Consider the following 13,341-nt stretch of genomic DNA (forward strand, 5'->3'; position numbering starts at 1 on the left):
AAGTATTTTTTAAAAAAAAAAAGTATTCAAGACAAAACTTGCACATAAGTATTCATAGCAGCACTATGACCATAGCTCAAAAGTTAAAGCAACCCAAATGCCCATCAGCTGATGAATGTATGTACAAATGTGGTCTAAAAAGGAATGGAGTACTTAATACATGGTATTTCCTGATAAACCTTGAAAACATTGTGTTAAAGGAAAGAAATCAGGCATTGTATTCTGTCTATGTGAAACACTCAGAATAACCAGGTCCACCAAGAGCAGGGGCAAGAGAATGAGGAACGATGAAAAGGTTTGCAACCAGATAATGGTAGTGGCTATACAACTCTGTAAATAGACTTAGATCACTGAATTGTGACATTAATTTAGAAACAGTTAAAACTTTCAGTTTTACTTATAATAATCAAGAAATATTGAGAAGGAGTAAGAGTGTTGTATGTTTGTATACACACAGAGGTAGGATCAGTGTGGGGAAGAATTTAAGAAGTTTTAGTTGAGATCCTTAAGGAGACTAAATACTGGTAGGTAAGACCTTCATACCACTAGGTTAGGGTTTAACATAGCATTGTCATGCTCTAGTGTCCTGTGGTTTTTAATCTAAAGGATCTAGTGAAGGAGTAAACTAGGCAAGGAACCAAAAAATGTAGGGCTGGAGAGATGGCGCAGTAGTTAAGAGTGCTTTCTGCTCTTCAAAAGGACCAACATTGGGAAGAAGGCTCACAACTACCTGTAACTCCAGCTCCAGAGAATTTGACACTTTCTTCTGGCTTCTGTGTGTATATGCATGCATGTGCTGTAAGGAGCAAGCACACACATACACTTAGTAATTATATCAATAAAACAATATAAGATTGCATGTTCAGTCTAATTTTGAATAACTCCACGTTTTAGTGAGGGTTATATGACCAAAGATTCATTTGAAAGTCATGTTTCGGAAGAGGTTGGAAACATTTGTCACTAGCTCAGTACTACTCTTCTAGGCTTTCTGTCCTTTAAACATTAGTAGGTGGCTACTTGGGCTCAATTACAAGAAGTAAGAGAGATAGCAGGAAAAGCTTAGAACAAGTCTTTTCACATAGCCCAGGCTGGCCGCCATTCACTAGATAGCCAGGGATGTCATTGAACTTCCAATCCTCCTGCCTCTGCTCCTGAGTGCTCAGGTTACAGCATGGGCAAACACGCCCAGCCTGTCTGCTTTACCTTGAGCCCTGCTTGGGCCTGTGTAGCATGTGAATCACTTAAGATGAATCTGTCTACCAAACCCATCTCATCTCCTTAGGGCCGATGGCCCAGAGAGAAGTCAGTTCGAAGATGGGCAAGGCATTAGCCCATGAGGCAAGAGTTAATCATATTTTTTAGGGACCAAATTGATAACTTCAGGGGAGACAGTGACAACTTTTTCCAATCTCTTTGCACAGTAGAACTGAGATAGTGATCAAGGAGACCACACCTTCAACAGGACTGCTTCATTATATCTGAGAATTTTCCCCAGTTCTTTTCTCTATTAAACCTGAAGCTTGTGCCAATACCTTCGAGATGAATTGAGGGTCACTAGGCCTCTTTATTTGTTCTGTTTCCCAGTGAGTGTTTAAGTCTTATCTCTCTGCTTGTCACCAATATTCATCTCTTTAGTTGAGGTGTCAGAACAATTGATCGACCCCTACCTTTTACTGGACTGCCAGAGCCTGGGCTTTTACCTGAAAACTCCAGTTGCAGTATAAGAGAGGAATGTCCATTCCCTCCTTTAGGCAGAGAGGCCAACAGAGAGCTCTTCCTGTTCTGCTTCTGCTCTTCTGCAACTGCCTTCCAGTCAAATCACCTTACTCCAAGCTGTCATTACATTTGGGTGTCTTGAATGCTTTTACTGGGAATCAGAGTCCTGAAATGTCTTTATCTATACTTTAAATCCTAGGAATTCTTTCTGAATTCTAATGTTCCTTAGTTTCTAAGAAGCTTTAGACTATATTTTCATGAGAATTTTAAGAGAAGCTTAAGAAGACCAATTGGATGTTGTTAATTAGAGATCTTCAATGGAGATCGGGCTCTACTCCCTGTTTGGGCAGCACACTAGAGCTGACCCTACTGTTGGGTAGGCAGGTGAGCCAACCCTGAGGGTGTGAGAGCAACAAAGCTTACCCTGCCCTCCCTCATCTGTCATGTGGTGGCATGGGTGAAGGAAAGATGCCCTCCCCACTCTGCCCCTTGCTCCCTGCAGCAGACAAGAGAGCTGGCTCCAGAGTCATGGGAATTAGAGAACTAGCCCTGCCCCTCACCAGCTCCAGCACACAGGACAACAGGTCCTGCACACTGCCTGGGCAGCACACTGGAGCTGACCCTGTTGTCAGGAGCTCAGATGAGCCAGCCCTGAGGGCATGAGAGCAGGAGAGCAGACACTAACCCCCTTATACGCCCTCTATAGTAATCTGGAGAAAGGGCCTTGCACCTTGCCTGGGCAAAACAGTAGAGCTGGCCCTGGTAGTGTGAATGTGGGTGACTTGATCTGAGGACCTGAGAGCAGGAGAATTGGCCCCTCTCCTTGCTGATGGCTGCATTGGGTGAGAGATGGAGAGCTGGAGAGCTCAAGTGACAATGAAGGAAAGTTGGCAGGCTGACCAACCCAGCTAGCTACCACCCAGGCCCAGAACCAGGGCTATGAGTTGGTCCACCCCAACATCCATATCACCTATGAACTGTTGGAGCTGGTGAAGGGGATGAACCTACAGATCCAAAACAGCAGGATCTTCATGATACAGGACAACAACAGGATATCCAAGAGGAGCCCCAGTGAGAGCCCATTATCAGTGGTGTAGCAGAAACCAGAGGCCTCCAGCCAGACCAATAACTCAGGCAATGAACACTTGCAAATAAAGATGAATGGACTAAAGGGTAAACTGTGTGACTCAATGCACCAAAAACTTCCACTATAAGATTCTTCTTTTTTATTGTTGTTTTTGTTTTTGTTTTGTTTTGTTTTAGGGGGGAGGTTGCAAGGGCAGATAGCAGATTTGAGGGATAAGGGAGATAAGTGGGATCAGAATGTATGATGTGAAATCCACAAAGATTCAATAAAAGTTAAAAAAAAATCTACCTTTTAATACTGCATTTGGAGACAGGAATAGGTCCTTGTGCCCTGTGACTAAGAACACAACATTCACTTATTTTGAATTGAGACTCTTTCTCTATAAAATGATGATGGAAAAACACCTGTTCTCATTCACATGAAGAGCAATGATGGAGATGAAAATGAAAACCAAGTGGCCTGTGCGAAAGATGTAGTTGGCCTTGAACATAATAAATGCAGAGGTGAATGAGAAAAAAAATCTTTAGTGCAGAAGCTTGACAGCCAAGTCCAAGAACGTGATAAGGAGACTTCCTCCCTAGATAGAGGGTGCTTGAATGATCCTTATGGTCATTCGATGATCACTGAATGATTCGCGTAAGCATACTGTGATGCAAGGGCCTCTGGTTCTGTGTAGTTCTGTTTATGTGTTTCTCCCTAACAGACTCATGTGAAGATGTGTGAAGGTATGGATCTTGTAGAATGTTCAGAAAATGCTGCTTTAGAGTAAGATTTGGCTTTCTTAATCAGATAGGTCTCAGCCCATGATTTATCATGTAAAATGGTAAGCCATTCTTGGTATTTTGCCCATAGTTCATACATACTATTTTACATTTCCAGGAGATTAAACCTTTCAATTGCTGTTTGATGAGTGAACTGTAAGACAACCAAATCAGTTAAATGTCTTCTTGAGTACTGTTTAGCTGCTGATTGTGGAGCCTCTATGACTCTCTAGCAGGTGGCCTTCTTTTTGCTGTACTGTCCACATTTGTGAAAAGGCCATTTACACTCTGTACCTAAAGTAGTTCTTGTGAGGACAGACTGGGCCTGTGCATGTCAAAGATTCTGTGCAGTGCTCACCCCCCTCTGTCCCAAGCATGCTGAGTGTCTGTTGTTATTACTTCCTGCCTCTACTCTCCACTCATTTATTTTATTCTAGGGGAATAATCACATGGGTGCTTAAAAAGGAATGCACAAAGAAGCTTGTCACAGAATTGTTCAGTGACAAAGTTGGAATTTCAGTTTGATCAGTCACAGTTTTGATTTATTAATCTGATTAAATCAATCATGATACGTATTTTGTGGACATGTATTAAGATTTGGATTCAGCCTTGTGGTGGTGGCGCACGCCTTTAATCCCAGCACTCGGGAGGCAGAGCCAGGCGGATCTCTGTGAGTTCAAGGCCAGCCTGGGCTACCAAGTGAGTTCCAGAGGAGGTGCAAAGCTACACAGAGAAACCTTGTCTCAAAAAACAAAAACAAAAACAAACAAAAAAAAAATTTGGATTCATGTTACTAAAGCACTGAGAAAGTATCTAGCTCATAGAAATCATTATGCTTCAAAAAGTGTTGTAAACATACCATAGGCTGTGTTTACTTACTAAAGACAGACAGATCCAAATTTATGTTCAATATGTGATTACAATGTGACGTTATGACAAAAATAGGTTACAACATGTTACCAATGATGTCACCAAACAGATGTGAAGAGACATATTAAAAGTCTTTTTATATTAGATTAACTAAACACGTATCTGGACTTCTTTACATTTGTTTATTTTACATATTATGTATCACATATATGCCTAGTGTCTATGGAGGGTCAGAAAAAGGCATTGTAACTCCTGGAACTGGATTTATGAACTTCTGTGTGGATGCTGGGAATTGAACCAGGGTCCTCTGCAGGAGCAACAAGTGGTCTTAACCTCTGAGCCAACTCTGCAGCCCCTAACCTGATTTTCCTAGTATCTGATTTCCTTGGTTATAATTTAACATTGAGAGTCACATAACCTTGAAGCATACTATTGAAGATTTTTAAGAATTCACCATAGACTCATGAAATCTCAACCCTACACAAAGAACATAGGTAACTGAGGAAAGCTGAGAACAGGAGTGGTGGCCTTTCTCAAGGAAGAACACACCAATCCAAATGGTCAGCCCTGAAAACATACATAGAGGTAGCATTATACAAACTTAACAGGTTATAATTAAGAATATGTGTGTATACATATATTCATTCAGTAACAATTAGTTGAAAATCAAGAGGCCATGAATTTGAAAGAAGAGCAGGGAAGACTATATGGGAGAGTTTAGAAGGAGGAAATGTAAAGGAGAATTGTTGTAATTAAATTATCATCTCAAAAACATCACCATAGATTGTCTTGTCCATGTGGCTGTTGAAGGTACGGTTGTTTATTGCGATAATTGGTCTTATCTTGAGGAAAAACGAGATTCCAGAGGTCAAGTTGAATAAGCTACCATACCTGGAGGTTAAGAAAGTCTGGGTTTCTCCTTCTTGTCTATGCTTTGCCACATGACTTGGTACCCTTTCTCACTACAGCATGTCCATCTTGTTTCTCTCTGCATCCGCTCACAACTCCTCTGACTCCCACCCTTGTTCTTCCCATCATTCTCAGGTTGGCTGTCCTGTCTGTACTTCCACTTCCTGCCTGGTTACTGGCCAGTCAGGTTTTTATTAAGCCAATTCAAGTGTCAAATCTTTACAGTGTACAAAAGGATTATTCCACAGTGCTCATATGTGTGTGTATGTGTATTAGACAGAAAGATACAGCACTGTCATTCTTAGATGATTATATATAATCATCTGCCTCATATTTCCAGTGAACTGGTAGAAAAGTGAGGTGTAGTCAGTGATGACCAGATAGGAGTGATACACAGAAGCAAACAACTTCTCTACATATGCTTCTTGAGTCAGCATTTCAGGCTTATGTGCCAACTTCCTCAGAAGCAAACATATTTAATGTGTTGTTATTTAACATCCCTTAGAATTGAGCTACACCTGTGTGTATATGGCCATGTTCACTGAAGTCCAGTGAGAAACAGGGCAGATGTTTAGGCATGCTTCTATATTACAGCAAAGCCAAATTTTATACATGATAGAATGAACCTGTCCTAAGAAATTACATCAAGATGAAAGCAATCGTGGTCTTCAGTGAGAGCACATTTGGGTTACTCTATTTCTGATGTGTTCTTGAACTGCTAGTTTTACTTTTACTGTCTTAGCCACAGTAAGTAATGACTTCGTATATCTTAGATATGTCATCTAGACTTACAAGAACACACTCTCATTTTCTTGTTTTTAACAGCTTCTTACAACTACAGCTGCAGAGCTGGGTATCTGCAGCGGAGAATGAGTCTCAACCTAAAGCTTCAAGTTTTTACTATCTGTCCCTTTCTCTTCTGCTCTGACATTAAATGCAAGAAAATGAAAACACATAGAAGCTTTTAAGAAAAAAAAATCTAGGATCAAGTTGTTTTTAGGTAGTAAGGTTGTATAAATGAACTGATAGAGTATATTAATATTATTTGTTTGATTTTGAGACAAGGTCTCTCTATGTAGCCCTAGTTGTATTGGAACTTTCTGTATAAACCAGGCTGGCCTTGAATACTCAGAGGTATGCTTGCTTCTGCCTCCTGAGTGCCAGGATTAAAGGTTAATATGTTTAAAGCATGTTGAAATGTGAGTAATTTTTGAGACATTTTAATGTTTAAAATATTAATACCCTTTATATGTAAATATTTTGAAAATAGATAACTCAGTTGGAAATACCTAATTTTGTCAAATTAGGAAAGAAATGTGTAGTATGCACATGGTGTATAGACATATATGAATACAAAATATCCATGCAATTAAAAAATTAAAATGAAAAAAGTAAAATAAAATAAAAATGCGCAGTAAATAGACCCTTCCTTGTTTTGATACTGATAAATTATGTAAATTTATATTTTTAAACTAAGTTGAAATTTTTCACATACATTCTTAATATTTAGCAAAAAGAAAGTCAAGGAAGATGTCTGTGCAGCTAATAAGCAGAAGTGAAGGAGGTGGTGGAGAAGGACGCAAGGCACAAAGCACAAAACCTGTCATCAGGTATCCTCATTGTGGTACTATAAGGAGACTGTGTCGCTACCAAAAAGGAGCCTAGATATTCTGAAGTTGAGTGTGTTGGTGTGTGTCTGCAATCCTTGCACCTGGGAGGCTAAAGATACCCTAGGCAAGATAGCAAGACCCTATCTCAAATCCCCATATACCTTTGAGAAATTAAAGAAAAGAATGATTTTGAAATGTTAGAAGGCTAAAGGCAAAACCATGAAGGCTGATGCAGTGTGAAAGGAAGCAAAGCCTGTAATGTTGCAGCTGGGAGCTCCAGTGGAGCCAGTACACTGATTTGTGGTTCAGACTGAACTGCAACTTCACTGAGTTTCACTAAATGTGATGTTATCAAGTGATTGATCAAGCAAGGTCATCCTGGCCAATCATTATAGAAACACATACATACTGCCTGGAGATTCTTAGCCATTAAACTCTGCGTGTGTGCATTCAAGGGAAAGACAGGCTGGTGAGGAGCAGGAGGATGCACTCCCATTTCTGAGCAGAGACAGATGTTGGCAATTGTGGCCTGTTCTCCACATATGCTTTCCTGATTCCACATGCCTTCAAATTAGAGCCACGTTAGTCAGAAGCTTAGAGCTGAGCAATCGTATCAGGCTCTTGATGGTCTGCTTCTGCTGTGAAGAATGAAGTTGAGAACGGAAGCAGAGGGGCTTCAGTAAATGGTCCTTTTGGATGGGAGGACATTTGTCAGGTCTTGTCTCCTCACACGGATCATCTTTGCTTTCTAGTTAGGTTTTTATTATCTGACAGCTCGAAAGGTTACAGTTGTGTTTTGGATTTACTGAACTGCTGAAGCAGTTGGTCATTACCAACACCCATGTCTGATGGAGCACTCACTTCTGCTTGCTTTTCTCAGTTTCTACCCCCACCCTGTCACTGTTGACTTTTGCATCCTTACATTCTACTAATACAAAGAAGCAGTTTTTTTTTTAAATTTCCTTCTGATATTTATATAGTCTCTTTCAAAATATGTTTCTCCTTTGAACTGTTTAAGAATAATAGTGTTTTCATAAGTTGTATACCCCTTGACTTCCATCCTGGAAGGAACAGACAGACATACTGTATTTGACACTCCACAGATGTTGCTCACTGGAGTTTGTTTGCCATGTTGTGTTCTTGAAGCACCAGAAAAGAAAAGTAAAGGATACTCTTGTGTCCAAGTAAGGAGTTAGCACTGTAGTGTGCTTCTCAAACCCAGAAGAGAGATGAAGAACACTTGTCTCAAGCCATTTTGTGGTGTGTATTCTAGGCCCACAGCTCCAGTGCTGGCGTTTTCATTTCAAAAGCTGTTTCTGGGTGCATATGGCCAACCTAGACTCACCTCTCAAGAAGCCACAGTTCCTGCCAGGTCTCACCTTTCATGTTAATGGGTCAGATGAATAGAAAAGCTGCTGCCCTATCACGTGGTGTTTTTGGATCTCATCTGTGCCCATATTGTGCCTCTGTGATGTATCACATTGCCTCCAGTTCTCTTGCTCTCTGTCATGTTATATATTGTGCATGAGTACTAGTTAGGGTAACTATTAGATAGGGCTGGTACTAGGCAAGATAAGTACTAGGGAGTATAAGTACTAGACAGTGTTAAGTACTAGGTAGTGTAAGTACTAGGTAGTAAGTATTAGCTACTATAAGTACTAAGTTGGGATAGAAAGGAAAGATATTCAGCTTTGTGAACCTTCAGCTGCTTTGAGTATGTAGAGCAAATGTTGGTAGGCATCAAATGGCACTGCCACTTAAGAAAACAACTCAATTGTTCCTTATAAAGTCAAGGGTATACAAGGGACATTTGTGCCAGAGAAAGAAACTTGTATAAGTTTACCCAAAGCCTGGCCATGTGAGACCACCACCCATTTTTACCGATTTGATATAAACCAGGAGCTTACCTATGGAGCTTTATAAGGCATGATTCTGGGTCCTTCTATGCCACCACAGACATACTGGCTTGCTCTCTTAAAAATGGAACCAAGGGAAGCTAGACTTTGAGGAAATTGATCAAAGTTGGAAACAGTTACAGTCTGGGTTCTCAGCTAGAGGTAGTAGTAAAGAGGTTGGGGGGTAGGGGTGCTGTCTACAGGAGCCCTTGGCTGTGTTTCTCAGCCCTGCTCCTGTCTTGTTAGTGTGACCATCCTTCTGATTTTGATCAGTAATTATCATTTTAGATCTCGGCTCTTTCTTCTGGATTCATGGCTGCTTTGGTGGAAAGGTTCTTGAGCCACTCATCTGTTTCATCTTAAACCAGAAGCAGGGCAGTGACACTCTTTAGGTGGACCTTATCTTTACCACATTCCCATGCCCAGCAGGACTGCCGAGTTCTTCACTGCATCAGGTTTTCACATTGGTATGGTGTCGACATAAATCACGTTTCCCACCGAAATTTGCTAGTGAGTGGAAGATGGCCAAGGCAACCACAGCACAGACGTCAGTTAGGAAAATTACACCCAAACCTGAAAGTACTGGCACTGAAGATTTTGTTTATGAAAATTGGGAGAGCTCTCCCTTCACAGCCACTGACATCCCTGATTTATTGTTTCTCTGCTGAAAATTATCCAAAGATGTTTTTCAGACATGAGCTGGTGAAAGCTTACTATTGAGGGTGGAGGAGAGAGTAAAGTGCCCTCATGTCTGTGAATTGCTGTCAGCTGCAGCATCTTTTTAACGGCTGCAGTTTCTTTTGGTGTGTCTGGAAAATCAGCCATGGCACTAAGAGCACCCATAATGCTAAAGAATAAAGGTGTCACAGTACCGAGAATGTCTGACCCATTGTCAAGAAGCTAATTTCTACCCTGATGCCAGGGTTTACTAAAATTGTATCCTTGGTCCAGTGGACCTCAGTTTCTGTTATGCAGCTGTGGCTACAGCTTTGGTTAAAAAGAAAGCTGCAAACACCCAAGAATTGAAGCTACAATGAACATAACCTCATGATCACCCACTAAAGCTTTAAAATAATGCAGTTTTTATGTCATATAGATAACAAGATTCAGATTTTGTATGATTTTAAAAATTATAAACTTAATTTTTTTTTGTTTTTTTGGTTTTTTTCGAGACAGGGTTTCTCTTTGTAGCTTTGCGCCTTTCCTGGAACTCGCTTTGTAGACCAGGCTGGCCTCGAACTCACAGAGATCCGCCTGGCTCTGCCTCCTGAGTGCTGGGATTAAAGGCGTGCGCCACCACCGCCCGGCTAAACTTAATTTTAATGTAACTGTCAGTGTATCAATTAAAACATTTAGATTTTCCATATAAAGATTATAGGGTATGTAGGTTTTTTTTCCTTAAACTGATTATGTATAAGAGAAAACATACTTTATTGACTAATTGGAGGTCAACCATATGTTAAAGTATTAATCCAAAGAATAAAGTCAGGACCAGGCAGGAGGATCACAAGTTTGAGGTAAACTTGGGCTGCATAGAGAGACTTTGTCTCAATGATAATTAATAATAAAAAAATAATAAAATAATAATAATAATAATAATAATAAAAAGTTAAAGCAACAGAATCAAATCCACTTGTTTGAAGTTTTATTTATGAGTATTAAAAACTAATTTTTATAACTTTCAAATTTAATTTCTTAAAAGAAATAGAAGAGGAAAGGATATTTTGTGCAAGTATTTCTCAAAATTGTAATGTAAATAGGAATAATATTAATTCTAATGAATAAAAGTCATGTTGAATGCAAATATATACTTTTCAGTTGTCAGTTTTGAAGTCTGAAGGTATATAAAACTTGCTTATTTATTCCTATTGTCTATTTAGTATTTTGAGGATCTTTAATTACATGTTTTCTCCCCAATCTTAACATTGGGTATTTTGTGCTTTTTTCCCCTGTTGTTGCTACCTCTAATCTGCCCATAGGGGTTGTTGCATTAACAGCAGCAGCAGGATCGTGTGAGGAGGATCCCTGGCTGCACCATCATCTTCAGCCTTCCTTCTTTTTTACATCTGCCTGAGAATCCCAATCCATCATTAGAAGTGTGTTAAAGATTATCTTGGAGACTTACTTAAAATTTTCAATCATTTTTGTGACATTTATTTTTCTATTCTTTGTGTGTTCTGCTTGTAACAGATAGTTGATAATAGGCAAAAACTTAACAATATGTATGTCTGACAGTCATAGTTCTTAGAGCTGAAGGCTGTTCACTTGTGAGAACTACTTGTACAATCAGGCCAGATTGCCCAGAAAGGTAGAGGTGTGCAATTCCATTCTTGATTCTGGCCTGCAAGGAAGAGCTGATTGATGTTCATCTTGAACCCAAAGGAAGGTGAAAAATCAACATCTGAGCCCAAAGCCATCAGGTGGGAAGACTGTTTCACAGGAGCTGACATTTGACCTGTTCTGGCCTTCAGCTACTTGCTTGAGGCCCACAACACTAGAGAGAGCAGTCTACTTCCAACAGTTGCATATAGCAAGTCAAAGTCATCAAGAAACATCCACACAGACACAACCAGAATCATGTTAGACCAGATGTCTAGGAACTCTATGGCCCGGTCTAGTTGTCACATGAAATTTACAACCACAGTGAGTAACAAACATGAAGATACTTTCAGAATGTGTAGCAATCATCTGCGCGCGCGCACGCGCGCACACACACACACACACACACACACACACACACACACACACACACACTGCCCCACTGTTTCAGCAGAGTGCAATATGAACCTAGACACCAGCAGAGTCTTGTGGCTCCTGCTGGCTGCTGCTTACTTTTTTTTTCTGTAATTGGCTTTTCAGGTCCAATACAGACAACCAAGAAGAATTTCCTTCTATTTTGTATGTAAGAAGGGGTTTATATAAGATTGCTGTGACCAGGAAGTTTCTTTGTAATAAACTTGCTAATTATAGGCTTGATCCTCTCAATATACCCTACTAGTCAGGCCTTGTGCTTACTCTGTTTTTCTGTTTTAGTAAATTGTGTTTTTCTAAGAGTTTGTCTCTTTTACCGATGTTTCCTAATCCTTTGGTGTAAACTCACTCATTTCTTCTTAGTGTATTTTTAGGATCTGTAGTTATATGTTTTCTCAACCTAGCCTTGGGTATTTTTGCTTTTTTAACCTGTTGTTGATGTTTGTCTCTTCCAAGGCCTGTTTTTTGGATTTGTTGATGCCTCTGATCTGTTTGGTTAACAGCAGCAACAGAATCGTATCTTTAACCCTGTGAGGAAGATGTTTGGCTCCATCACCTTTCTTCTTTTCTACATCTGCATTTGGGGCCAAGAGTTTCTTGAGGTACTGTCATAGTTTCATAGGTTACGTTTTTCATAGCATTCAGCTTAACACATTTTCTGATTTCCATTCTTTATTCTTTGGCATTTAGCAGGGTTAATTTCCATTTGGGGGTTTTGTAAAGTCATCATCCTTAAAAACATATATTATCCATTTAGAGCAGTTTAAGATTCACAGAAAAACTGAAAAGAAGATAGATGCCCCATTTATCTCCTGCTTCCTAAAGGCATAGGCTTTCCTTCCCTTTTATCTTCATCCCCACCAGAGTGGGACTCTCGTTGCAAATGATAAAGCTGTGCCCCACTCTCATCACTGAAAACACATTGGCAGCACTTGTGAAGTTGCACTCTGATGGTTGGGCCAAGCATATAGTCAGTCCCATTATTCTATAATGCATGCTATTTGCATTGCTCCAGAAGTCCCAGTGGCACCAATTCACCATCATGCCTACCATAGAAACCATGGATCTTTTTCTTGTCTGTGTATTTCCCAATGTCCTGTAGATCCAGTCATACAGTATGTAGTCTTTTTAGATTGGCCTTTTTCATCTAACAATATGCATTTTAATTTCTCTCATGTCTTTTCTTGGCTTAATGGCTCATTTCTGTTTAATGAGCCGAATACTGTTTCTTTATCTGAGTGTACTACATTTACTCATTCATCTGCAGAAGAGCATCTTTGCTGCTTCCAAGTTTTAGCCGTTATGAATAGAGCAGCTGTAAATATCCATATGCAAGTTTGTGTGCATATAGGTTTTTTCTTTATTTCTTTCTTGTTTGTTTATTTTTTAAGGCAGGCTTTTCTATGTAGAACAATCTGCCTTTGAACTTAAGGAACACCTTCTGCCTCAGCATTCCAAGTGTTGAGATTTTAGGCATGAATCACTGAAATTTTCAGCTTTTCTGAGTGAACACCAGTGAGCACAATTGCCACATCACATAGTGAAGTTTAGTTTTGTAGGAAACTATCTTTTTCCCAAGCAGTTATACTGTTTTGCCTTCTTACCACCAGTAAATGAGATTCCTGTGGTTCCAGGTGTGTGAGTGTGTGTTCTTGTTTTAACTTGTATCTTCTTGATGTCATGCCATGTGCTTATTTGACATATAGTCCCCTTTTCAGTGAGGTTTCTATTAGGGTCCCTCC

At 39.9% G+C, this 13,341-nt stretch overlaps 1 protein-coding gene across 1 annotated transcript in view; it reads left to right on the top strand.

Annotated features, from left to right (window-relative positions):
* Positions 1-13,341, top strand: part of Exoc6b (exocyst complex component 6B) — a 493,791-nt gene that overhangs the window by 404,337 nt on the left and 76,113 nt on the right. The window lies entirely within an intron of this gene.

The sequence above is a fragment of the Peromyscus eremicus genome, chromosome 3 (genome assembly GCF_949786415.1).
Source record: "Peromyscus eremicus chromosome 3, PerEre_H2_v1, whole genome shotgun sequence".
Taxonomy (NCBI): Eukaryota; Metazoa; Chordata; class Mammalia; order Rodentia; family Cricetidae; genus Peromyscus; species Peromyscus eremicus.